At 38.7% G+C, this 23019-nt stretch overlaps 1 protein-coding gene across 2 annotated transcripts in view; it reads left to right on the top strand.

Annotated features, from left to right (window-relative positions):
* SMC5 (structural maintenance of chromosomes 5) overlaps positions 1 to 23019 on the top strand; it is a 752645-nt gene that overhangs the window by 588575 nt on the left and 141051 nt on the right. The gene's annotated exons all lie outside the window — the stretch shown is intronic.

The following is a 23019-nucleotide window of genomic DNA, read 5'->3' as shown; positions in this document are numbered from 1 at the left end:
TAATAGTCTTAGATATCAAGTTGGGACAGTTCTGTGGAGGGAGGATTAGGAAGGGCAAGATATCATTAGTGCTTGGGAAATTGTGAAGGAATATTTGTTACCAGGAATAGTAAGCTGTATTCCACAAGCGAAGAAGAGGACACAATTTGGTGTAAAGTGAATGACAAACAATATCAAACGGGAACTGCAGGTGAAAAAGAGATTTTGGAAAAGATATAAGGATAGGAGTGGAGAACAGATGCATGAAGAATATAAGACTCAGGCCAGGAGAGTGACTAGTATGGTGAGAAAGGCTAAACTTTCTCACCACATAGCTCAAAAATCCTAAGAATTTTTGAGCTATGTGGCCAGTAGGAGGAGAAATGAATGTGGAAGAATGACATTGTGGGATAAAAATGGGAATAGAGTGAAGTTGTGTATTGAAGACATTATTGGAGTATTTCATCCTGGAGAAATAGGTTTTAATACTAGGGGGATAAGGCAGGTTCGAGGTATAGAGGTGCATGAGGAGAGTATGTTCCAAATACTGAGTACTCTGCATGTCATTAAAGCTGTGGGAGTGGGTAGTATTTTACCATGGGATTTGAGAGAATGTGCTAAAGAACTGACAGTTCTCCTGACCTGGCTTTTCAACGAAAGTCTGGCTACAGGAAAGGTACCCAGGGAATGGAAGCAAGGTAAGATAGCATTGCATAAGGGCAATAGCAGACTGGAAGTATCTAATTATAGGCCAGTTTTTGTAACATCAGTAGTTAAGATCTTGGAGAAATTAGTGAGGGACTATATACAGCATTGGGAAGATGAGGGTAATGTTATCTGTGAGAATCAACATGGATTTTTTAAGGGGCACTCTTGCTTAAGTAATATGATTGCCTTTTATAATAAAGTGACGAGCAGTTGATGAGGGGAAAGCATACACTGCCATTTTTTTGGATTTTGCAAAAGGCATTGCAACAAACTTGACAGGGTGCCACATGACAATCTGATATTTAAGTTACAGCACATGGGTTTAGATGTCGGGTTAGTCGCCTGAATTCAGGATTGGCTGTCTGATAGATATCAGAGAGTTGTGTATGGTGAGGCAATATCAAGGAAGCAGACAGTTACAAGTGGGGTTCCACAGGGCTCAGTACTTGGACCACTATTGTTTAATCTTTATATCAATGACGTCAATGGATTTCAAGGGGATATTCAGCTGTTTGCAGATGATGTGAAGCTGTGCAGGGTTATTAGTAATAGTGTAGATGTGGCATCCCGGCAAAAGGTATTTGAATAAACTAAACAGATTGGTATATGAATGGGGATGTCGGTTTAATGCAGCAAAATGTAAAGTCTTGCAGTTTGGGATACATTGATGGGAGGCTGCATACTCAATTGGAGGAGCTGTACTGGAGGAAGTAGGGGTGACAAGAGATCTGAGGGTGATGTTTGTTAGAAAAACTGAAATTCAAGGAGCATATTGCAAAGGTGGTGAACGTAACCCAGAGGATTGCTACCATACTGAGAAGGACACTGACCTGCAGAGATAAGAGTTATCATTCCGTTGTATAAGACTCTGATCAGACTACACTTAGACTATTGTTCTCATATTTGAAGGGGATAAATTAACTATGGAAAGGGTATAGAGGTAAATAATAAAGATGGTTTCAGGACTGTTACAATATCAGTTATGAGGATCGGCTGAGAGAATGTGGACTGCAGAGCGTGGTGGATAGAAAAGGAGAGGTAATATGATCGAGACTTTTGAGAGGCAGTTACAGGGTTAACACCGGGGAGTTCTTTCAATTGGCGGAACAGCGGTAAGGTGACAAGGGGGCCATCTCTGGAAGTTATGAAAGGAAGCTGTGAGCAAGAGGGTGAGTAGTGGTTTCTTTGTATGGAGGGTGGTTCAACTGTGGAATGCATTGCCTGATAGTAGTGAGAGCAAGAACGGTTAATGAGTTCAATGAGTGGTATATAGACTTTATGTTTCCTAGGAAGGTCCTCCCGCAGTAAGTCTCTTGACTCCATGGAGGCCTGAATAATAATAATAAATCCAGACAAATGTAAATGGACTTGGTGAAGCCCCAATGGCATAACAAGAAAATGAAATAGATTATATGCTTACAACAAAAAACATATCATCCAAGGTGTTTGATACCCAAATTCAGAACAGGTAGCGATCATAGATTAATTAGAGCAGAAATAGAGCTGAACTTGAAAGAAGGAAACTGGTTGCTGCTAACAAAAAACAAATTAACAGTAACATAATTGCAAACAAACAAAAAGAGTTTCAAATGGAACTGTTAAAGGAAGTTAGACAATATTAATGCATTTGAAGAGAACTTGGAGAAAGCTTCTTTTTCAAGGGTCATCCCCTAGAAGGAGGAGGTTGGCAACCATGCCACGGAACGTTTTCCTCTCTTTTGCTGCTCTGAAACAGTTATGGTAATTAAAGCCAGTCTAGTCCTTAATGTTTCAAACCACATTCTCCTGGGTCTACCTCTACCTCTTTTTCCATCCAGTTTCCTTTCTAATATTAATTTCTGAATGCTTTCTTGTCTAGTTAGATGTCCGAAATATTTAAGTTTTTGTTCTTTAATTATTTTTATTAATGTTCTTTTCATTTTTGCTGTCTTTGAAACATCTTCATTTTTCATTTTCCCTGTCCAAACCTTCTAGTTTTTTTTTCTGCTTCTTTAGTTAGAGTCCAAATTTCGCTGTTGTAGACAAGGCTTGACCAGATATAGCATTTTATTAATCTTTTTCTTGTGTCTATATTAATGTCTCTGGATGTTAGAACAGTTTTCATATCAATGAAGGCTTTTCTTGCTATCTCTATTCTTCTTTTTATTTCTTTAAGGGAATTTCCTCCATAAACATTTGTCTCAAATAGTTAAAAAAAAAAAAAAAAAAAAACCTGTTCAGTTTTCTTTTTGTTAACAGTTATGTTTAGTTTCTTATTTATTGGTTCTTTTGATATAATCATGCACTTTGTTTTCTTTGGGTTAATAATTAATCCCATGTTTAAGCTTCTGTTGTAAATTTTTGTGACTAAGTTTTGAAGATCAGATTCAGTTGTAAGGACTGTGTCATCTGCATACCTGAAATTGTTGAAGTTCCTAACCCTGACTTTTACACCCTTCAGTTCTGAAATATTTTTAAAAATTTGCTCACTATATATATTACAGTAAGGGTGATAAGACACATCCCTGTCTTACTCCTTTTTTGATTTCAAAGTTGTCAGAATATGCAATTTTATATTTTATTGAGACCATTTGATTCCAGTATATATTTGTAATTATACGTAGATCTTTTCCTTTTAACCCATTATTCTGTAGGATATGTATTAATTTCTTGTGATCTATTGAATCAAATACTTTGTTGTAATCAATAAAACAACGATATATGCTTTTCTGGTTATCACGGCTTCTTTCACGTAATATTTTCAAATTGAAAATTCCTTCTCTTAAACCTTTGCCTTTTTGGAAACCTGATTGAATGTCTTCTATTTCTATTGACAAGGTGCTTTTTATTCTTGCTAGGATTATTCTCAGCAGTAATTTTGTAACGTGGCTTGTTAAACTTATTAGTCTATATTCTGAACATTCAAAAGTTCTTGGAATTTTGGGAATAGTGACAAAGATGGATTTCCTTAGATCATCAGGGATGTATCCTGTATCATAGATGTTATTAAAAATAACCTTTAGGTCATTAAGTGTATTTTCATTTACTTTCTTTAACAATTCGATAGGGATCTGGTCAGGACCTGGTGTTTTACCTGTTTTCATTTGACTTAGAGCGTATTCTATTTCTACATATGTAATTAGTTCACCATCCATATTTTGTATATCTGGTGCGTCTGTGCGACAGAGTTAAACAGTTCTTTTCCATAATCCTTCCATCTTTTTATGATATCTTATGTCTCTAGTAGTATTTTTCCAATTTGATCTTTTATACAAAGATACATACATACATCTTCAAGGCCCACCCTTCCTAATTGGGTTGTGGGGGCAACAGCTGCAAGAGGAACTTCCAGTGGTCACAATCTTCTGCCACCAAGCTCAGGTGTTCTGGTGGGATTCCCAAACCTGTCCACCGAAGGTTTTGGATATAATCTATCCAGCGAGTCCTTGGCCTTCCACATGGCCTCCCACCCTCTGGCTTGGCAAAGAGGGCCTGCTGAGGGAGTCTCTCTTGTAGCATTCTGACCAGGTGCCCATACCAACATAACTGTGATCTCTCAACACGGAGAAGCAGTGGTTGAGTATTGAGGATTTCCCGAATTGTAGAGCTTCTGACTCTGTCGAGTCTTGTCAGCCTCGCAACCCCTCGAAGGAACCGCATTTTGGCCGTTTGGATTCGTGTCTGCATTCTTTCGGTCATTACCCAACACTCATGACCATAGGTGAGGATGGGGACATAGACTGTATTGAAGACAGCCAGCTTTGCATTCTGGCTTAACTCCCACTTCATTACTACCGAATGGCCAAGGTCCCGCAATATTGAGCTTGCTAAGCCAATTCGAGTATCTAGCTCTACGTCCCATTATCCATCATTCGTGAATATGGACCTAAGGTATTTAAACTTCTCCACCTGCCTCATTGGGACTCCACTTACATGTAGAGTGCACTGGGAGGGTTGTCTTGAGACCACAAATGTTTCAGTTTTGGCGACACTGATCTTCATTCCGGCATCTGCACAAACAGCTACAAACCTATCCAGGGTCCGCTGGAGGTCATCTGTGGAAGAGCTAAGCAGAACTAGGTCATCTACAAAAAAGCACACATCTAATGCTATGTACAAAGATTATGATTGAAATTTTTCTTTTTATTTGTCAGAGCTTGGATTGACTTATTTATTTCTATAGTAATGTATTTTTTGTCCAATTCCTCTGTTTCTTTACATTTTTCATTTAGCCATTTGTCTTTAGCCTTCCTGCATTCATTTTTTATAATTTTACTGAGAATTCTATGCTGTTGTGTACTTTTCTTTTTTTCGTTTTTCATTCATAAGTTCTAGTATTGATTCAGTCATCCAGGGTTTTTTCTTATTGTATTTAATTTTTTAAATAACCTCGTTAGCTGTCTCATATATTGCACTTCTAAAATATGACCACCTGTTTTCAATTTCCCCTGTGCTACAAAGTATATTGTCTTCTGCTTTATATCCTACATGATGTAATTTTTTCCTAATTTCTGAGTTAAACACCATTATGCTGTCAGGTACATTCGGAGCTGTCAAGTCTTGCAGTATGATTGTTTTTAGAAATATTTTTTAGTTTAATTTTTAAAGTAGACACAACAGAATTATGGTCTGAACCTGTATGTTTTTTTCAGCACCTGGGTATGTTTTTATGTTGGTTGTATTGTTTTTGTATCTATTATTTATCATTATGAAATCTATTTGGTTTCTTATAGAGTTATCTGGGTTTGTCCAAGTATATAGTCTGCGCTTTGGATGTTGAAAGAAAGTATTCATTATGTGTAAGTTGTGTTGAATGCAGAATTGTATCAATCTCTCACCTCTTTCATTTCTTTTGCCTAATCCAAATCCAGATTTTCTTCCCTTTCTTCAACCTTTGCATTCAAGTCACCCATCACTATGAGTATCTCATTTCTAAAAACATTTTTAGAAATGAGACTCATATTTCTAAAATATGATACTCATATTTTAGAAATATGAGTATCATATTTCTAAAAACAATCATACTATGAGTATGATTGTTTTTAGAAATATTTTTTAGTTTAATTTTTAAAGTAGACACAACAGAATTATGGTCTGAACCTGTATGTTTTTTTCAGCACCTGGGTATGTTTTTAATGTTGGTTGTATTGTTTTTGTATCTATTATTTATCATTATGAAATCTATTTGGTTTCTTATAGAGTTATCTGGGTTTGTCCAAGTATATAGTCTGCGCTTTGGATGTTGAAAGAAAGTATTCATTATGTGTAAGTTGTGTTGAATGCAGAATTGTATCAATTTCTCACCTCTTTCATTTCTTTTGCCTAATCCAAATCCAGATTTTCTTCCCTTTCTTCAACCTTTGCATTCAAGTCACCCATCACTATGAGTATCTCATTTGATTTGACATATTCTATAGATTTTTGTAAGTCATTATAAAAATCTTCTATTTCTTCATAATTGTGAGTCTATGTAGGGGCATAAACCTGGATAATTATGATGTTAAAAGGCTTTGTGGTATTTAATAAGTATTATTCTTTTATTTATGTGCCACACCCCATTACAGATTTAAAGATGTTGTTCTTAATCATGAAACCCACTCCAATATACAGAATTTTGCAAAACCTTAAGAAAGAAAATAAGATCAGATATACGTGAATATAACACAAAAAATCAAAGAAACAATAGAAAAAAACAAAAACATGAAAGTTTTAAGAAGGAGCATGACCACAGGGCGAACACATATCATTGCTATCACAAACAAAGATAGCACGATCACTAGGGACAGACAAAAACTACTCAATAGAATTATAGAATTTTACAGAGTTATATGACTCAAAAATACCAATTAGTACCACACCGCACAACACAAAGCTTCAACCTTATTTTAGTTATAACAATTAAGGAACTAAAGGAAACACTACACTGAAACAAATGAAAAACAACAAAGCACTATGCAATGATGGCATCACCATGGAACTAATAAAATATGGAGGCGAGATAATATACCCTTTACATTTTGAATATTCTCAATCTATGTCTAGTTTAGAAGAAGGACAAACCCCAGAGGAATGAAACAGCATCAACCTTGTGTTACTGAGAAAAAAAAAAAAAAAAAAGGAGACAAGGAAGAAATAAAAAAGTTACCATCCAATAAGCCTCTTACCAACATTCTATAAACTCCTTGCAAAAATCATAGCAAACAGGATAACACATGTACTAGAAGGTAATCAATCAGTAGAACTGGATTCAGATCTGGTTTCAGCACCATGGACAGTATCCACACACTAAGACATTAGATAAATGTAATGAATTCAACATTCCCCTTTGTCTAGCTTTCATAGATTATGAAAAAGCTTTTGACACAGTTAAGACAAATGATCTAATAACAGCCTAAAGAAACAAAGTGTTGAACCCCAGAACATCAAACTTCTAAAACCTATATAACAATTCTACTACAACCATAATGCTGTGGTACAAGAAACCTAAATTCAACATAAGAAGAGGAGTTAGGCAAGGGGACACCCTGTCACCGTTTTCACATACATGAAATGTCTTCAGGGGGTACTTGGCATTTTCGACTATGCATCATTAACTCATGGAATCATTATTGAGAAAAAAAAAAAATTATTGTATATATTTCTCAATAAACTATATATTGAGAAATTCTCCTACTGAAATTGTGATAACTGCTTCATTTGAATAGTTTGCATATTCGCAGGCGATCACTCGTGAATCATCTTTCAAGTTCGTATATGAACGTACATTGCAAGCTTACAACAACGTGAAGAGCATACGATAGCGATTGATAAAAAACGTAGTTATATGAATCAGTTTTGTTCTATTAAAAATAAAGCATATTTTTTATTTACGTGTCCATCTAAATTCAAGTAGACATTTACAACAAAATATACTTTATTTTATTTATTTATTATTATTATTATTATTTTGATAAGGGGGTACTTGGTAATAATGAAAATTTAGGAAGGGGTTCATGGATATCTGAAGTTTGAGAAACACTGCAATAGAAGAATACAGTTGACATGGACAGCTTTTGGAAAACTAAGTTCCATTCTTAAGAGTGGCATCTCACTGTGCCTAAAATGGAAAGAAATCGATCAGTGCTTATTACCAGGTATGGTTTATGGTAGTGAGACCTGGAACCTAACAAAACAGACTAGGAAACAAATTGAAGATTGCTCAAATAAAATTTGAAAGAAACATACTAGAGATCTCCTTAAAAGATAAAGTAAAAAAACTCTTGGATTAGAGAGCAAACCAAGATAAATGACATTCTAACTCATATTAAGACCAGAAAATGGAAGTGGGTAGGCCATGTAATGAGAAGAGAGGATGGATGCTGGACCAAGGAGATTACAAACTGGATACCAATCAGAAGAAGAAACAAAGGAAAGGTAAGGACAAGAGTTGGAAGAAGACTGCCAAAAATAGAAAGAAGTGGTCAAAAAAGTGGGAGGCCTTCTTCCAACAGTGGGCTGAGAAAAAAGAAGAATATGCTATGTCCCTCCATTTCATTTACCTCAGTTCCTGTATAAGCTTTTGGCTCTTTCTCGCGTTCCTGCAATATCACCATCTGGATGATATACTCTTGCAAAAGTGCTCACTTAGTAATGCTACTGTTTTGACTGATTCAGTTACCTCCCTACCATCGGCAATCATTAAAATCATTCTGCCATATACATTATTTCTTTTACTTGCAGCATATCGAAAGAACTGTTTCTGTTTCGGATCTCTTTAGCCTGCATTGCTGACTTCCTTTCATAATCTGCTTTTGCCTTTCTTACTATACCAGTTATCCTCCTGGTCTGTGCCTTGTGCTATTCATTGTGTCTTCAGATCACCTTTCTCCTTAAATTCCCTCCACAATTGTTTCTTTTTTTTTGCAGCTCCTCCAACTTAATGATGATGTTTATCCATTTAACCCCACTTGATTTATTCTCCTGACACTAGGTATGCAGTGTGTCATTATCTCCCCCGAACACTCCTTTACCACTTCTCATGCAATAGCAATCTCCTACGCTTGCTGTACTTACCAGTTCTAATTCCACATATACCCCATTTTAACTGAAAATTCCACACATTTAGCCACATCATCCCAGGTCAAGACCATATGATCACTCTTACCATTTAGTGGCAATATGGTCATATTCATTATTATTATTAAGAGAGACCTCCAGGGAGTCAGAAACTCATCGAGGGAGGCCACATACTACCATACCAGCTATCATACTTATTCTTGAATTCATTCACACTGCTTGCACTCACAACATCCAATGGCAATCCATTTAAATCACGCACCACCCTCTGAGAGAAAAATCTAGCCCTCACACCCTTCTTGGTGGCCTTCATTCTCAACTTCCAAGGTTGCCCTCTCATTTTTTCCCCACCCTCCATAAATTGAAAAATTCCATCAATTGAAATCTTGTATGATCCTTTCAGAAGTTTGTAAGGCTCAATCATATTACCCCTTTTTCTCCTGTTTGCTAGTGTCTGCAGTCTACAAATTCTCAGTCTGTCTTCATAATCAGTATTCCACAATCCTAATATCATTTTTAACACTCTCCTTTGTACTCTCTCTCCAATATATCAGAATCTCAACAGAAACCAGGAGACCAGACCTGCGCACAATAGCCCAAGTGAGGTCTTATCAAGGCCTTGTAAAGAGACAAAATAACATCCTTATCTTTACATGTGAATGTTCATTTCAGCATTGCAATTATCTTTTGAGTTGTATTTGCAATCTTTGCCACAATGGCTCCTAAACTTCAACTTCCTATATATTAACATTCTAAGATCCCTAGCCTCATCAGTTTCTTCTAGCCTAATCCCACCAATATAATACGACATTGGATATCTAATCATGCTGAAGTTAATGACTTTACGTGTCCTCACATTGAACAGACACCAATTTTCCCATGCCCACAATTCCAACCTATTTAAATCGTTCTGCAATTGCTGTATGTCATTTGTCAAATCCTTCCCAATATCATTAATAATGTACAGATTGAATAACAGTAGGGTTACCATATTCTTAAATGCCAAAATGCTGACATCTCATTGCCTGACCAACTCGTTCTGGACACGAACATCTAACACAAAAAGAAAGACATATGTTTGAAATCTTTACATTTGTAAGCTTTTCATTAATTAGATGTGATGAGTATGCTTATTAGAACACACAAAAATATGAGATTTTAAATGTCATCATAAGTCTTATGAAACATGAAAAAGAATTAGACTTACTACATAACTTTGCAGCCCATGCATATTTTTACATGTAAAATGTCTGGATGTGAGGCTTGTGTACTCCTGGGAGAATCTGAAAGGAGGATATTGGCATTTGAGAGGAAGTACTATAGAAAGATCTTGAGAATAAACTGGATACAGAAAGTGAACAATGAGGGAATCTACAGACGAATACAACCAAAAGAAAACCTGATCCAGAAAATAATCAAAAGGAAACTACGTCTATTTGGCCATATATGTAGAATGAATGATGAGAGAAAATTAAAAACATTGCTGTTTGAAATGATTGAAGGAAAGAACAAAAGAGGAAGACCAAACAGAGAATGTGGCGATGACATCATCAAATGGTGCAGAAACTCTATACACAAACTGAGTCATCTTGCACAAAATAGAATGCAATGGAAGAATCATATCAGGATGGCAGCAGACACCTACGGGCATTGGACCCATGGTTGTTGAAGATGATGAAGTCATTTCACAGATTCTATGGTAAGCCTATTTCTTTCCTTGGTCCACTGAGCTTGTATTAGTGAAAAGAGCATTTTGACACTGGCATTGTGACAACACCGGCAGATATTTTCATTATCAAAATGCGGACATGTCCGCAAAAATGCTGACGTATGGTAACCCTAAATAACAGTGGACCAAGCACTGATACACTTTTTTTTTTGTTGTACTGGTTATGGACAGTATAGTACGCCCACAGATACGAGACCCTTCGACACTTCTGCGCATGTCAAAAGAAGGAGAATCCATTCCGATAATAGGGTAATCAATCCGTATTAAGTGTCTATTATTACAGGTGGGAAAATTAACTTCTCTTTTATGATCATTGTAGTTTTTAAAGTCGTAACTATTTTGCTTGTATAACAGTTGGAAAATTTTATGTATAAAGCACGTGATTTCGCGTGTTGGTGACCAATTCGTAATCGCCTTATTTCTTTTTCCCCCTTCAACATGAATTGATTCTTCTTGGTAGTCTTCCAACGACAGCTCTCGCTTATGTGGTCGGACTATACTAACCTTACATCTCGTCCAAACTTGATATAGGCCTAAGCCTTTGCAAGTGTTTTACCCAATGCCTATTCTAATTATCATTGTAGTCATTCTCTGGTGACAATGCCATGCCACCAGTGTGCACTTTAGGGCCCTCAGTGAAAGAACTTTTATATCCTGTCGTGTAAGCCCAAGCTGTTTTAAGTCCTTATAGCTATCTTCGCTCCATACACCATGTAAAGAGATGGTGGTGCTGGTAAACGTCGGAGTTGCCCCATGTTCCTCTTGTATCTTACTAACTAAATCTTGGTTATTCTTATAATAGTTTATCTTATTATTATGGCTATAGGCTAGTTAGTGGGCTCCCTGTTTCCACTGCCTGGGCATCAACTACCCAAATGTATTATCTCTTTTAATCACTAAGTCTGGCTTATGCAAACCCATGGAGATCCTATAATGTGGTTCCACCGCTGTCTCCTGACCTTTGTTCTTAAAGCGGTTGTTCAGAATGAAGACCACGGCGTCATGCCTCCACTTGCAGACCCCCATGGATGTGGAAGCAACACTGGGCTATATGAAACTAAATGCTACTACAGTGAGGAAAAAAAATTTCCTCACTGTAGTGGCAGCCAGCCCTACAGTTTGAGTCGTTATTACCCCCATCGAGCTGTGTGGGCTCGAGTGGGCATGATAAGTTCAATATACTCGAACCCAGGGAGGAGTCTGGTGCCATCCCTTACCCAATCATGCTGGGGAGGCACCATCTACAGAACAGTGCAGTAGAGATGCTCATTTCTTGTGTTCTGTGGGTGCTTACTCAATTAAAGTACTTTAATAATGGGACCAGCCTTAAGCCCGTCTAAAGTCTTCATGTATTAATGGGCTATAGAAAGCCTCTCTGGACATAGGGGAAGAAGATAGTTCTGACTTCACAATTCTGGAACAGTTGTAGGCATGGGATCAGCCATCTAAGTGATGGAACCTCGAACCCTGCCGTCCTTCACCCTCACGTGAAAATATGCAGTAGAGGTGTCAGGGGTCAGTCAGAGCCATGATCTCAATGCTGAACGGATAGCCCTGTCCATTCGGGACAGTAGTGAGATATATGTCCTACCAAGCACCAACTTGTGGTAAAAGTGAGGTAGGAGATAGTGGGAAAGGAGAAACAGTCTTTGCTGGGGAAAGGAGCTTTCCTCAAAGAAGCCATCCCAGCTTCTAGGATAGAAGGGACAGAAGACCTTCCCTTTGGGGTGAAAATGATACCGAGGCATCTCCACTCTTCCAGGATGGTCAAAGCATGTCATGACCATAGGGGACAAGAGCTAAAGAGCAGGACTTCTCTACATTAATAGAAAGGCCTCGAATAGAGAAAAAGTCAACTGCCCGGTCAAGGATTTCCTGCAAGCCTACCTTAGTAGAGGCTACGAGAATAAGATCGTCCGCAAAGGCCATAGCATTAAAAGAAGAATCACCTAGAGAATAGACGATATGGCTAGGAAGAGAGTGAAGAAACTCATCTGTGACACAGTTAAAGAAAAGGGGAGATAGAGGATCATCCTGACGAACACCCCGCACTGCGGGAATAGCAGTCGCACGGGATCCTGTTGATGGAGCTATCCAAGTATAGCTCCATAACATAGATAAAGAAAGGGTTCTGGACATCCAGCAATAGACAGCGCTCGAAGGAGAGCAGGAAGGGAGATGCTATCAAAGGCCTTTTGGAGATCCAGCGATGCCTATATGATGGCTTAAGGCGGTCGCGGGAATCAGAGAGAAGAGAAGATATATATTCTCGGCACAGCCATCCGAAGGGACAAATGCTCTCTGTCTATAATCATGCTGTATATGTTGCCGAAGTCATTTAACTAAGATTTTATGATAGAGTCTAAGTATCACAGGGGAGATGGTAATAGGTCTAAAGTCTGATGCACAGCTTAAAGTTTCTTTCTTCGGAATGAAGATAGTTCTTGAAGTGCGTAGGTATGGTGGTATTGCTTTACTGGAGAGGAGAATGCCCAATAAGTCTTAAAGAATCTTCAACGGCACCTTCCAAAGCCTAGCCGCAGGAAAGCTATTAGGTCCAGAAGCAGAGAAATTAGATGGAAGAGCTTCTTTGATCTCCTGGATGGAGACAGGCTGGTATATTTGAAGGGCAGGAATGGACCTCAATATCATAGGTGGGTCATCATCAGGGAAGTGTGGAGGTGGAGCTGAAAAGACTGCACTCCAGAATTTAACAAAATCATCATGTAAGTCTGCTAGAGGAAGAGGGGAAGCACCATCAAGGATGGTCTTGGCACATTGTCCTCTATTCTTTTTATAGAGGGCCTGCATAGCTGCATAGGCCCTCTTCCTCTGCTCCCTATTTGATAAAGTCATTTTAGAATGAGATGTAGGCTGATGTTAATGAGGCATGAAGTGTTCGGAGAATTCAGCATGGAGGTAGTCATTTAACTGATCTGTGATATCCATTCCCAGAGTGTGAGTCTGTATGAGAGATTTAAGAATTTGATGGTTATATTCCGGAAGAAGAAGATCATCTAGAAATGATGTCAGTCTGAGAACCAAAGCCTCTTCTTCAACAGCAGGATGGTGGCTAGAAGATGGAGAGTCAGGGACAGGACATATTACCTGTCCCTCCCTGTGGCGGATAGGCTGCCAATTCTTGAACTAAGGCTTTGTAACTGGCTTTCCATCTATGACACTTGATGGCATCCAAAGATTTTAATGGAAGCACCTTAAATAAAGCCTCATTGATGTTCTTTATCCCACGAGCCGTCAACTCGATCTCACGAGTTGCATGGATCTTTTCTTCTTCTGCAGTCCAACATGCTTTAACACGCTCAGTTCTTATTGCAGCTTTGGCTTCGGCTGGATGTTTTGAGGTGCGATGCACATCAAGGCCAACTGCTGTGGAGAATACACGATTGCAGACCTGACACACGAAGTGTCTGAGATTTGGAACTCCTTGACCTTCGTAACAAGCATGATAAGAACTTTAAGAAATGGATTGATGATAGTCCTTGCAGAGCTTTCTTTTAACTTTCTTCCTGAGAGTGCCGTGGGACAGGTGGCATTATCACCTCCAAACAAGAAACAGACATCTGGAATCGCACTCGACGAGTTTCCTTACAAGAGTCAGAGCCTTCATCTGATGAATTATTGCAAGCAAGGAAACTAAACCCTACCAGGACTGCTAACCCTGGAAGGGAGGAATAACATAGCAGGCCAGTCAGTCACCCAAAAGTGTCCAGGAATCGCCCCTAGTAGGCCGCCTACTGCCAAACTTGTGAAGTGTCTCAGGGGATGTGCAAGCCACAACAACCCAAACCCATTTTCTCCAATTTATGCAAGTCTACCATGCTGTATTCTGTCAAAAGCTTTAGCAAAATCCAAAAGTATCATGGTGTATCCATTCCCCTTGTCTGGTTTAGTGGTAACATTGTTATAGAATGTGAGCAAGTTGCTAAGACATGACCTTCCCTTAGTAAACCCATGTTGTTCATTGCAAAGTAGAGATTCACTGTCGACCCATTTCTGAATGCAAGCCCTAACCAATTTTTCCAATAACTTCATCACCATTCCTGAGATACCAATTGGTTGATGGTTGGATACATCGGCCTTTGCACCACCCTTGTGCAATGGATTTACCATACATTCCTTCCATTCCTGTGGAATCTTCCCTGTTCTTAGACTCATATTAAACAGCCTGGTCAAAGGAATGACCAGTTCAGCTGAACACTCTTTTAGCACACATGCAGATATTCTATCAATCCCTATTGCTGAATTCTTATTCAATTTGTGCAACAGCTCTAAAACCTCGGCTTCACACAGTTTCATTTCTTCATCTAGTGAAGACGTAATAGTGAGCTCAATGTTGCGATCACCAGGTTTGATAGCTTTTAACAAAATGGGCACTCATTAACTGAACAACCTCTTCTGCATCTGTAACCCTCACGGCATCTGGATTTATAAGAGTTATTCTTTCATATTCATTCTTTATTTTCTTTCATATTCATTCTTTATTTTACTTGCAGCATATCAATAGAATTCTTGTGGATTGTCTTTAGCAGGCAGAGCCAGTTTGTTTTCATACTCAGACTTTGCTTTACGTACAACAGTTGTGACTATTCTAGCCTGCTGCTTAATAACGTTCATAACGGACGTCATCCTTATGCAAACGGTATCCTTCCACATCGTCCTTTTCTTACGAATTCCTTGCTTAATAAGATTACACATCCATTTGACTCCTACTCTATTTATTCTTTGAACTCTTGGGGCACATTCTGATATCGCATCATTTAAGTATTTTTTAAATGCTTCCCATACACTGTCAATATTCTTTCCATCCAGCATCCGGTCCCATCCCACTGAACTCAGTATACTCCTCAATTGGTCATAATTTCCTGCTTTGTAGTTCAGCATGTAACCTTTTCTGAATGGAACATTCATAAACTTAGTCACTTCCCAAATGAGGACCGCATGATCACTGTCACCAACCGGAGGTAGAATAGTTGCGTCTTTAATAGATAAATGCTCAGATGCAATTACCAGATCTTGCACTCTCTATCCCCTTGTATTTTTCATCACATGTTTTCTTGGGTAATTATCCCTTAGTAACTGCATAAATTTCATTTCCTTTTTCCCATGTGTCTCTCCTCCTTCCAGTCTATGTTCCCATAGTTGAAATCACCCATAATAATTACCCTTTTTCCACTCATTGAGTCTATTTGCCAATGCATACTATCGCCATCATTTTTTCCATCCCTTGATCTATAGTAGCATCCTGCTGTGTATATTGTTCTGCTGGCCCCAATCTCATACCAGATAGCCTTAAATGTGCTATTTTCACTGGCCTGCAGTTGAATTGCTACTCTGTTCGGTTGCAGTTCATTGGCTGTCATCAATAACACTCCTTCACCCCATTATTTTCCCTCAATCCGGTTCACTGAACACACTATATCCTTAACATTCTATCCCACTAACTATATCATCTTCCGTTAGCCATGTCTCACTAATGCTAATAACCTTTGGCCAGAATGAACCAATTAATGCCAAAAATTCCTCGATTGTTCCGAATGCTCCTGCTACTTTATACAAATCCCAAATCTGCCTGACTAATGAACGTTGCTCTCACATCCTGGAGTGATGTTCCTAAGAACTCCCTAAAGATACTGCAGTCTGTACAGAAAAGGGCATTCAGACTGATTAACCACCTCTTCCACACTAAAATCACTGCAACCACCAGAATCTTAACCACTACTATCTCAAATTCAAACATTCATCATTAACCTTTGGATAACCTTGTGATAGCAAAATTCGGCTCTGCCTTATTTCACACACAAAAAAAGAATTCTTCTCTTACAGTTCTACTTTTGACAATATCCAAATCTCTGTACTCTGTGAGATTTATTTTCTTGGGATTATTTTTACTAAAATTAATCTCTCTTGGGCGAACATTGCCTCCTCTGCATTCAAAAAACTAGGTTTTGTTTTTGCTTTTTTTCTTGAGGCATTATCTCCAAATGAGTTCTAACTTTAGGCAAATTCCAAATCCATCTGACTATTGAACATTGCTCTCAAATCTAGCATGGTGTCCTAAGAGTTCCCTAAGGATACTGGAGTCCATACAGAAAAGGGCATTCAGACTGATTAACTATCCCTCTCTCTCTCTCTCACTCACTCACATATATGCTCTGCTTACTTTGAAATAGGTGCTCAATTTCTGCTGTTTGTACCTTCTCCCAATCCACAAACACATCCCATCCCTAGAAATAAATAGGCTAAAGTCAATCTTAACAGTGATTTGGAGAAAAATCTTGCAGAGGCAAGTTTTAACATGAAGAAGAAGTGGAAAGATTCCTGGCATAACACTTCAACAGGGGAATTCCTTGAATCAGTGGGCCCAACACAGATGGCTTTGGGTTTTGGCCTACCTAGGAAAACTACTAAACCCTTAACAGAATCTGCACCAATCATGGCAGATGTGCAGGCCACCTTTACAAATGGGGCATGATTGCCTCACCTAGGTGTGATTGTGGATCACCCTGTCAGACAATTAATCATATTACAGTAGAATGTGCCCAACGTGCATACAATAGAAACCTGTTGGACTTTATCCATGCTATACCAAGTGCAATTGACTGGATTATCAATCTAGACATACAGTTGTAGTCTATTCTTGAATGTCTCTTTTATTACTGTATTATATATTATTATAGTACATGTCTCTAACTAAGTTAAGGGGATAATAAATCCCTAATTATTTTAAAGCTGGATATGAAACTCGGAGATCGAAATCTAAGCGTTTCATGCCAAAGAACTATCGGCGAGTCAAGCTTAGGTCAACACCTGGGTAGTACAACACTAGGGCAACCCGGAGCAAAGGTGGAGCAAGTTCCATCACTGTCCTTAATATTTTCTCATAATGTAAAACACAGCTCCTAGGAGATGTATTACTGTTTTACATTATGAGGAGAGGTCACTACCCAGACCGGTTTCGACCTTTATTAAGGTCTCATCTGTGAGTAGGTAGACCTGGAATACCAAGGTTTAAGTGAACCGAACTTACATATACCCCTACTAATGAATTGCCAGACCGGTGTACCCATATATTATTATTACTACGATAAAGAGCCAAGAGACTATTTTTCCGGCGGCATAAATTCAGTTAAGGGGATAATAAATCCTCATTATTTTAAAGCCGGATACGAGCCTTGGTATTCCAGGTCTACCTACTCACTGATGAGACCTCAATAAAGGTCGAAACCGGTCTGGGTAGTGACCTCTCCTCATAATGTTGAAAGTTTATTTTCCACTTGGTTAGAGTATAATAAATTTAGTTTAATCCTTTATCCAAGTGTGAGCAAACAAAGTTTGCGCCTGAAAGTATCTTCAGGACTGGGTTAAGGTGGTACACACCAGGGCAACTCGTTGCAAAGGTGGAGCAAGCTACCAACACTCCTATCCTAGTATCTCCTATAATGCAAAACACATCTCCTTGCGGATATGTCTATTTTGTTATGCATTAAGGGAAGGGCCACTACCCAGACCGGTTTCGACCTTTATTGAGGTCTCTTCAGTGGGAGCCAGGCCCAAGTCGAGATATCAGGCAGAAGCATTTGCAGGTCATCTCCACCTATAGGAATTGCCAATTGGTGTGCCACCCTTTTTTAATAAATTACTCTGGATTTAGAGAAAGATGTTGAAAGTTTATTTTCCACTTGGTTAGAGTATAATAAATTTAGTTTAATCCTTTATCCAAGTGTGAGCAAACAAAGTTTGCGCCTGAAAGTATCTTCAGGACTGGGTTAAGGTGGTACACACCAGGGCAACTCGTTGCAAAGGTGGAGCAAGCTACCAACACTCCTATCCTAGTATCTCCTATAATGCAAAACACATCTCCTTGCGGATATGTCTATTTTGTTATGCATTAAGGGAAGGGACACTACCCAGACCGGTTTCGACCTTTATTGAGGTCTCTTCAGTGGGAGCCAGGCCCAAGTCGAGATATCAGGCAGAAGCATTTGCAGGTCATCTCCACCTATAGGAATTGCCAATTGGTGTGCCACCCTTTTTTAATAAATTACTCTGGATTTAGAGAAAGATGTTGAAAGTTTATTTTCCACTTGGTTAGAGTATAATAAATTTAGTTTAATCCTTTATCCAAGTGTGAGCAAACAAAGTTGGTAGCTTGCTCCACCTTTGCAACGAGTTGCCCTGGTGTGTACCACCTTAACCCAGTCCTGAAGATACTTTCAGGCGCAAACTTTGTTTGCTCACACTTGGATAAAGGATTAAACTAAATTTATTATACTCTAACCAAGTGGAAAATAAACTTTCAACATCTTTCTCTAAATCCAGAGTAATTTATTAAAAAAGGGTGGCACACCAATTGGCAATTCCTATAGGTGGAGATGACCTGCAAATGCTTCTGCCTGATATCTCGACTTGGGCCTGGCTCCCACTGAAGAGACCTCAATAAAGGTCGAAACCGGTCTGGGTAGTGGCCCTTCCCTTAATGCATAACAAAATAGACATATCCGCAAGGAGATGTGTTTTGCATTATAGGAGATACTAGGATAGGAGTGTTGGTAGCTTGCTCCACCTTTGCAACGAGTTGCCCTGGTGTGTACCACCTTAACCCAGTCCTGAAGATACTTTCAGGCGCAAACTTTGTTTGCTCACACTTGGATAAAGGATTAAACTAAATTTATTATACTCTAACCAAGTGGAAAATAAACTTTCAACATCTTTCTCTAAATCCAGAGTAATTTATTAAAAAAGGGTGGCACACCAATTGGCAATTCCTATAGGTGGAGATGACCTGCAAATGCTTCTGCCTGATATCTCGACTTGGGCCTGGCTCCCACTGAAGAGACCTCAATAAAGGTCGAAACCGGTCTGGGTAGTGGCCCTTCCCTTAATGCATAACAAAATAGACATATCCGCAAGGAGATGTGTTTTGCATTATAGGAGATACTAGGATAGGAGTGTTGGTAGCTTGCTCCACCTTTGCAACGAGTTGCCCTGGTGTGTACCACCTTAACCCAGTCCTGAAGATACTTTCAGGCGCAAACTTTGTTTGCTCACACTTGGATAAAGGATTAAACTAAATTTATTATTACTCTCCTCATAATGTAAAACAGTAATACATCTCCTAGGAGCTGCGTTTTACATTCTGAGAAAATATTAAGGATAGTGATGGAACTTGCTCCACCTTTGCTCCGAGTTGCCCTAGTGTTGTACTACCCAGGTGTTGACTTACGCTTGGACTTGCCGATAGTTCTTCGGCATGAAACTCTTAGATTTCGATCTCCAAGTTTCGTATCCAGGTTTAAAATAATGAGGAATTTATTATCCCCTTAACTGAATTTATGCCACCGGAAAAATAGCCTCTTGGCTCTTTATCATAGTAATAAAAATATATGGGCACACCGGTCTGGCAATTCGTTAGTAGGAGTATAAGTAAGTTCTGTTCACTTAAACCTTGGTATTCCAGCTCTACCTACTCACTGATGAGACCTCAATAAAGGTCGAAACCGGTCTGGGTAGTGACCTCTCCTCATAATGTAAAACAGTAATATATCTCCTAGGAGCTGCATTTTACATTGTGGGAAAATATTATGGATAGTGATGGATCTTGCTCCACCTTTGCTCCGAGTTGCCCTAGTGTTGTACTACCCAGGTGTTGACTTACGCTTGGACTTGCCGATAGTTCTTCGGCATGAAACTCTTAGATTTCGATCTCCAAGTTTCGTATCCAGGTTTAAAATAATGAGGAATTTATTATCCCCTTAACTGAATTTATGCCACCGGAAAAATAGCCTCTTGGCTCTTTATCATAGTAATAAAAATATATGGGCACACCGGTCTGGCAATTCGTTAGTAGGAGTATAAGTAAGTTCTGTTCACTTAAACCTTGGTATTCCAGCTCTACCTACTCACTGATGAGACCTCAATAAAGGTCGAAACCGGTCTGGGTAGTGACCTCTCCTCATAATGTAAAACAGTAATATATCTCCTAGGAGCTGCATTTTACATTGTGGGAAAATATTATGGATAGTGATGGATCTTGCTCCACCTTTGCTCCGAGTTGCCCTAGTGTTGTACTACCCAGGTGTTGACTTACGCTTGGACTTGCCGATAGGTCTTCGGCATGAAACTCTTAGATTTCGATCTCCAAGTTTCGTATCCAGGTTTAAAATAATGAGGAATTTATTATCCCCTTAACTGAATTTATGTCACTGGAAAAATAGCCTCTTGGCTCTTTATCATAGTAATAAAAATATATGGGCACACCGGTCTGGCAATTCGTTAGTAGGAGTATATGTAAGTTCTGTTCACTTAAACCTTGGTATTCCAGGTCTACCTACTCACTGTTGAGACCTCAATAAAGGTCGAAACCGGTCTGAGTAGTAACCTCTCCTCATAATGTAAAACAGTAATACATCTCCTAGGAGCTGTGTTTTACATTATGAGAAAATATTAAGGATAGTGATGGAGCTTGCTCCGAGTTGCCCTGGTGTTGTATTACCCAGGTGTTGACTTACACTTGGACTCGCCGATAGTTCTTCGGCATGAAACTCTTAGATTTCGATCTCCAAGTTTCATATCTGGGTTTAAAATAATGAGGGATTTATTATCCCCTTAACTGAATTTATGCCGCCGGAAAAATAGCCTCTTGGCTCTTTATCATAGTAATAAAAATATATGGGTACACCAGTCTGGCAATTCGTTAGTAGGAGTATATGTAAGTTCTGTTCACTTAAACCTTGGTATTCCAGGTCTACCTACTCACTGTTGAGACCTCAATAAAGGTCGAAACCGGTCTGGGTAGTGACCTCTCCTCATAATGTAAAACAGTAATGCATCTCCTAGGAGCTGTGTTTTACATTATGAGAAAATATTAAGGATAGTGATTGAGCTTGCTCCGAGTTGCCCTGGTGTTATACTACCCAGGTGTTGACTTACGCTTGGACTCGCCGATAGTTCTTTGGCATGAAACGCTTAGATTTCGATCTCCGAGTTTCGTATCCTGCTTTAAAATAATGAGGGATTTATTATGCCCTTAACTTAATTTACAACGCTGGAAAAATAGCCTCTTGGCTCTTCATCGTAGTACATATGTCTATTATTATGTATATATATGTTAAGGATTAATGCAATGTGACTTTTCATGTGTGAGCCATAACATTAAATAAATAAATAAACAGAGACTTCTATGGCCTTTGATGAACAGTGGCTGCAAAACTCTTCTAGAAAGACTTTTACACCACTGTTCATCAGAATCGGTGTCAATAATACTCCCACTCTCTTTCAAATCCATTCAGATGCATGTAGAATCTAATCATTTCCTCCCAGTGCATCTCCAAACTCACAGAACAATTTCTCCTTTACTTCATTCATCCCCTACACTACTGCCCTCTGGAACAGTCTGCCATCTTATTTGTTTCCCAAGGAATATAATTCACAACTTTTCAAGGTAAAGGCAAACAAGTTCCTTCTTGCCCATCACAGTACACTATAGGTTATCTTACCTCTCATGGATGGGTTCCCATAAAAAAAAAAAATAATAATGAAATAAAAGTTGTTGTTTTTTTATTAAAAAAGTGGAACTATACATTTGGAGAACTTTGCTCCTGTGAATAACCTCTATCCTTTAACACATGCTGAAATGTATAAAATGATATTTGTCCACCATCCAGTAGTTTGTAGGCTCCTTTTACTACTAGAACTGCCACTACACCATATAGTATTGTCTCTTTAAGATCTTTGTTGGACATATATATGGAATTCATATCCAGTGAATTTGGTGGCCATGGTAATACTAAGTCACTGTCATGTTCCAGTTTTTTCTAAAACAATGCCAGTAACAATGTAGTAGGTACATTATTCTGCTGAAACACACCTGTGCTATCTGGTAAGACTCATCCCTCACCTATCTATTGTATCTTATCAGGAGTGTAACAGTGGATAAGTATTTCACAGTATTCATAGTTTGGTCTACAGGTATCAGGGCTCAGAGATTACCAAGAAAATGTTTTCCATTACCATAATTCTTGCACCTCATGCCTGTTTCTGCTGGACCATGATATAGGTGCAGTTCCTTTCCCCACGTTTTTGCCTTACCACTTACCTGTTCACACATCATGGCTAGAAATTAGTGTTTGGGTTCAGGTGTAATCAACTGTGCCTACTTCAGAGTACCATACAGAAGAAGATATGTTGGAACATTGCCATTCAACAATTCTTCTCTGTGCTCACACCTGGTGTGACAATATGCATTCTCTTTAAGGTATCAGTGTAGCATAAGTGTCCAGCAACTGCTTTTCTGCCCGGTATCCTTTCACTCTTGGAACAGTTAAGTACAGCACTCTGTGAACAACCTACAATATTGGGAATTTCCTGGATGCTGCCACCGCGCAACCAGTAACCTACAATCATGACTTTTTCAAAATCTGACATCTTTTGCCCATGTCAGCAACTTGAAATGAATAATGCATTGCGCATCTCCAGTATTATATATAATAGTTTTCAGTGTTATGCAAATGTTGCCTGCTAGGGTACGATGGTCATTTGTAAAATAACAA

The sequence above is a fragment of the Typopeltis vanoorti genome, chromosome 4 (genome assembly GCF_054136105.1).
Source record: "Typopeltis vanoorti isolate ZY-2024b chromosome 4, IOZ_Tvanoo_1.0, whole genome shotgun sequence".
NCBI classification, from domain to species: Eukaryota; Metazoa; Arthropoda; class Arachnida; order Uropygi; family Thelyphonidae; genus Typopeltis; species Typopeltis vanoorti.
The sequence above is the reverse complement of the archived record's forward strand: the minus strand, read 5'-3'. Positions and strand labels throughout refer to the sequence as shown.